Below are 6,229 nucleotides of genomic sequence, written 5' to 3'. Positions count from 1 at the left end.
TGCTGCCTGAAGGCTGGTCACTCAGTAGGGTCATCTTCACATACAAAGGATAATATCAAAATCAAGTCCATCTGCTCAAAAGTTGAATGTACACCTGTAGTTAATTGATGATTGAAAAAGTCAATGAGTTAACAGATAACTTTGAAAGAGAAAACTTAGATCTAAAAGAGTGTTCATGCAGCGTAGATTTAAGAAGCAGTCAGTGGGCTATTATCACAAGAACTAGTCTATAAGACGCAATGAAATATTATTTAAGTAATTTGGATTTATGATGCTAATTGGCTTATATTTTTACATGTGATTGTTCACATAACTGGAAATGTGTTCATTGTATTTTTCTTCCAACAAAGAAGCACTCGAGTTGAAATTAAAAATAAAATGAAAACATAAACATTCTTCTCCTTTCTAGTGTCTATCCTGCTTCCACCAAATGTTTTATAAATAATGAAAGGATATTAGTTTCAAATTATCAGCTTGCCAGAGGCAGAGCAAAACAAAAAACACATATATCTCTGGGTAATGTGATTTACTTTATGATACATAAAGATAATAGAGAAGTTGTAATATTCAGAGAGCCTATGAATAAAATAATTTGATTTGAGGCTAGTTCCAACATATCATGTGACAGAGGCAGGTGTGAGAAGTCCCTCAGTATAAGTGGAGATGATTTCTCACTCTATTATTCTGGTGAGAAATGGACCCAAAATATCAGAATTTACTCATCACTTAGGGCTTTCCTCAATTATAGAGCTCTCTACTGCTCTAAAAATTCATCAGATTAATTTAAAATGAAATTATAATCTTGCTTGCCTGGGGAAAGAGAATAACCACATTTATCATCCACACAGAATATGTTCTACACTAATGGTTAACAAGAAATATTATTTTACATTTCAAAAATACTTTATGCATATTAGATACTTTCACTTACAGTCCCAATGGAGAAAGCTAACATGGCCATGAGAAATGCTTTCCTCTCTAGGAAGAGCAAGAATTACTTGAGAGAAAGAACAGCATAGTTACCAGGAGACGCAATGAATGGTCAATGTATTGAAGAGTCAACATCACAGCATCCAGGAATCCAGAGAAAGACTCGCAGAGTTAAATGTATTTTATGTCTAACAGAAAACTTTCAGCCCCCCCCCCAATTAGAACACTCATTCAGCCCCACACACACACACAATTAGAACACTCATTCAGCCCCCCACACACAATTAGAACACTCATTTATCCTTATTCATCAAACCAGATTTCTTCCTTTTTGTCCCTGCCCACTCTCCCAATTCTCCCCCCCTTATTTTTTAAAGCTCATCCTAGGGCACAGAGAACAGGAGTCTCTCCCTTACACAGAATCATCAAAAGCGCCTGCATCAACACAGAAATATCAAATATAATAAAAAGATCATAAGAATAATAAGGTGATTTTCTTTTTTTCATGAGGCCACTTACTGGCTCTTTAGTCATCATGAACATATGAAATTGTTTATTTGTGTCAGCTCAGACCTTACTTCTACCTTTGTATTCCTTAGCTCCTTCAAATTTTTGCTCAGATCTTATTCTCAAAGCAATTTCCTCTCACTACCCTTTAAAACTTGCACATTTCTTGAAACTTTAACATTTTCCGAAGTCTATAGACACTCTCATCTTATTCTTTTTTGTTCTAAAATATAAAATTTTCTTATTTATATGTGTTTTGTCCAACTTTCCCCATTAAAAGGCTAGCTCCATTAAGACAGGGATTTTTTTTTTGTTCAATGATGCTTGACCCTAAAATCTCGGGCCTGGTCTGTGCCAAGCATCAGCGAACAAAGAAAGTGAAAGGATAAACAAATTTTCTTCCTCTTTATAAGAAACCAGGGAACTCTGGTGGTGTAGTGGGTTATTCTTTGGGTTGATAACCATGAGGTCAGTGTCTCAAACCCACCAGTCACTCTTCAGGAGAAAAATGAGGCCTCCTACTCTTGTAGCGATTTACATCCTTGGGAGCACAGGAGGACAGTTCTGCCCCGTCCTATTGAGTCCCTGAGTCGGCCTTGACTGGAGACCAGTGAGTGTGAGAAATTGGGGATTTGAACTGATTCAATCAGGTTCCGTCATAGCCAACATAGCAAAACTGGAACCTTTTTAAAATTTGAGTGAAACAGAACTATAACCAGAATGGGGGGGAAATTATGAGTTGAAGCCCTATGATGATTTGGAAGAAGCAGCATGAGTCTTTTCAGAAACCTTCTGGGGGAGATCGGATTATTGCCAGGACGGTGGAGAGTGACTCTTTCAAAGGAACATGGTTGCCCGCCATCTTTGACTAGATCATGGCTATTTCTGACCCTGCTATTCAAGTTTAAAGCAGTTAAAAAAATGTTTTTATTAAAAACAAAACAAAACACCTCAGTGTTAACAAGGATTACAACCAAGCTTAATTTTAAGCTTTTGGACAATGGTCAGTGGGAAAATATTAACACATGCATGCTAAAATCAGCTGTGTTTTGCAGAAGGGATAGCAGTCTATTTCAACAGAGATACGTGGGGTGGGGGCAGCTACAGCTGCACTTACTAATAGCATGTAACAAATTACTGGATTGTAGAAATTCAATGTAGTTCTCAACATGTGCTGCTTTGCCACCTGCATACACAAGAGTCACACCCACACCTCTCTCCTTGCCAGCGCCACCACCCTGTATCCTCCTCCTCATTAGCCAGCGCCTAATTGGCTCAAGGAGCACATGCTTGTTATTGCACTGAAAACACTCAGCGCTCCCCCACAGACAGATTCTCATGTAAACCAAATACAAAAGGAGTTGGCTCAGTGCCGGGTTTTCATCAAGATGAAGCTAGTTTCTTCTCAAGCCTGGGCAGAAAGATTAGTGTTTGTTTTCCAGCTCCTTCTGTTGTCAGTATTTGGGGGGCACACTTCAATACTTAGTACCAGCCAGAAGGAGCCAGATTTTAACCTCTCCAGTGGATAATGCTCTAAGGGGTTAAGGACCTGTGCAATTGACCCTGGAAATTGTGAATGGCTCAGTAGACAGAGACAACCCACTGTCTCACTCGACTTGCTGAGCATGGACATCAACATATTCAAACCTATAAACTGACTTATAACTGCAATGGGAACATGAACATGCGACTCTCCTTGCTAAAACTCATTTTTCTTCCAATGGGAGATATAGAAAGCCATTCTTGCCATCAAAACACAGTCAAATGAACTGTGACATCGCACATTAAGACTGTTTTGTGATTCGGTTTTGAAAAGCTATGGGTTTTCTTTAACTGAATTCTGGTATTGTAATTACCATTGAGGATGGGTTCAGCCACCTGGAGAAGGAGACAAAAATATAGAACAGAATGTCCAAATGAGGACCACTCCTGGTACATTACATTTCTTGCAGACTGCTTTCCCACATTCTCCTGGTCTGGGGGAGGTGGAGGCAGCATCGGAGAGAAGACACTTGTGATGGCAGGAAATGGATTACTATATTAGGGCAGAATAATTAGGAACAAGTAGAGTGATGAGGGAACCGTCATGCTATATCGGTTTACTAAAGTGAGCCACACACTAATTACAATTGCATATATAAAGTAGACTGGGAATCTCACAGGCACCATGTGAAATGTGTTGCTTTGTTTTGATGCAGTGTCTGAAATATGTACTCCTTGTTGAAAAAAGAGAGAGAGAGAGAGAGAGATGTAGAGTGTCATCTAATCAAATTTCACAACCTATGTAATTGTTAGCCAGTCTCTAGAAAACTCCAGGGATGGACAATTGATAACTCAATCATTTGGGGGAAAGGTTTCATTTTTATATTAAGTACCATAACAATTAAAGATTGAGCATAATGATATTTTGCATGTAAATGTACATAATATAGATGTTTTAATAGTGTTATCATTATTATCGAATAAATAATGAAATGCTGTGTGAAAAAAGGATGATATGCAGAAGCCAGTTCAGGCTGAGTTTTCCATAACTCTTAGTTCCGTGAATAAACTACGTTTCACAAAGGCATGATGTTAGCCTTAAATGTGTTTGAAACTTCTTTGGTTTCAACCAAAAAAACCCCGATGTTCATTTGGGTTTGTGGTTTTTTTTTTATGTGAGGAGGACAGTGCATTTAGAGTTCATTCCACTGGTTCAGACTGTTAATTAAGCTTTCTATTTAGAGATTCTGAGAAGATTGGGTAACAGTGTGTGACAGAAAAGACCCAATGTGTGGCAGATGGGGACTGGTTTTGCCACCATGATGATGCACCCACTCATGCAGCCATCTCAGTGGCCAGGTTTTTGGCAAAAAACAGCATGCCTCTCTTGCCCTCCGCACCTGACTCACCTGATCTCACTCTGTACAACTTCCTTTTGTTTATTCTAATGAAGAGGGTCATAAAAGGACAGCGATTTGATGACATAGGTGAAGACAAAAAAACAAGGGAGGTGTGGTCAGCCATCCAAAAGATGACTTTGAAAGATGTTTCCAAGAATGGAATTGCAGATTTGACAAATATATTGTGTTAATGGAGAGTACTTGGAAGGTGATAAGGTTGTTTTGTAAAAAAATTTAAATACATAGCTTTGAAAAAAAATTCAATTTGGGGGGGGGGGTTACCCCCTCGTATTGTCTAGCTTTCATAATTACAGCCTATAGAATCTATGTTAGTGTGTTAAAGCTGAAAGGGATTGAAGAAGAAACATACATATCACAGAATTGTTGTTGACTCGATGAAAAAGACTCTATGCTAAATTTCTAGGGAAGCTCAAACCGCACAACACACTTGGGTTGTCAGATAAACTGCTGTCTCCACCAGGATCAGAAAGTTCAGGATAACAAAGCTCCTTCTGCGTGCTTGGAACCAGGCTGAATCTGCCAGAATGTATGTGTGCTAATTGAATGCCCTGCAACTGCCTCTCAGTTCATAACTCTAAAGTTCTAAATCACAATTCTGCCTGATTCGCAGGCTACTTACATCAGGAACATCCTCTGAGAAAACCTAGGAAATAGAAGGTTAACTTGTCATCCTGTAAACCTGTGAAGAGTTGAATGGTGATTCACGGACTGCCACAGTGGGCTGAAAGAAGAGGAAGATCCATGAACTTGGACATGAGCAATAACTAGTGAGGGCAGTGGATTAGTGCATTAACTTCTGCCCGTGATCTGACTCTTGCCTTCTTTCCTCATGTGAACGGTTATACTTATCAAGGTCTTTCTACTTGAAGTCCACAGCCATGGAGTGTGCTGTTTCTAGCCTCCACTCAACTTTGCTCTTGTCTCTTTTGTCTGAATGCCCTTATTTTTATCTGTTGGTTTTCCTGGCTTAAGGTCTAGCTTGGGCATTGCCTCTACTCCCTTAACTTCCCAGGACTAGGGCAGTTTCCTCTGCTGTAGGCTCCAGATGCATTATCTTTAAACTTACAACATCTCGTTATTATTGTCTGTGTGTGTCTCACATTGTACTGTGAGGTCTTTGAAGGACAAGTCCGTGTACTATTCACCCTGCTATCCAAGTACAATGCTTAATAGTGCTGTGTCAGCCTGAGGTGGATGACTCCTCTAAGAAATAATGCCAGCATTTCAAGTACTTGACTCAATAAATATTGATTTTACTCTTGCATCATAGTTCAATACAAAAAAAGCTGTGACTCTACACAATCATTCAGGACCTAGATTTATTCTATCATGTGCTGCCATATCCTAGGCCTCAATCTTTTTTGGCTTTATTCAAGGGATAGAGTAAAATAGTGCATGAAGAATTATGAAGGAGGTATAATATTCTTTACAGTCCAGGCCTGGAAGTATGTATAGGGCTTCAACCTACTTTGTCCTCATCAAACTACAAGAAAAACTAGGGAATAACGTCTAGCTGTGAAGAGAGAAGGGACAGAAAATGAGGTTTAGTTAATGCTTACCATTTTTTATACAACAATCTACAAAACTGGCCATAACACTGCATTCTTTCTCCAACAAGAGATATAGCCCAGAGCTCTATTCCCAAATCTCCTGGTGAAGCTCAAGCTCTCCATCCTATAGCTATGATAGACCCTTGATTCATGAACTGCATAGAGATGTGTTCTGCCCCACCACCAACTCCCTCAAATGCCCTGTATATCATTGTTGAACAAAGACAGAGTAACATTAATATTTCCCATTTAGAAAAGGGAAAAGGGAAGGTGAAGTGGTCCCTGTTCTGCAGTGTTCTGGATCTTATAGGTGAAGGCTCAGCAATTTCTTTTTCTAAA

The sequence above is a fragment of the Echinops telfairi genome, unplaced genomic scaffold (assembly GCF_000313985.2).
Source record: "Echinops telfairi isolate 266 unplaced genomic scaffold, ASM31398v2 ScPeMD7_1;HRSCAF=3_0, whole genome shotgun sequence".
NCBI lineage: Eukaryota > Metazoa > Chordata > Mammalia > Afrosoricida > Tenrecidae > Echinops > Echinops telfairi.
This window is presented reverse-complemented; position numbering follows the sequence as displayed.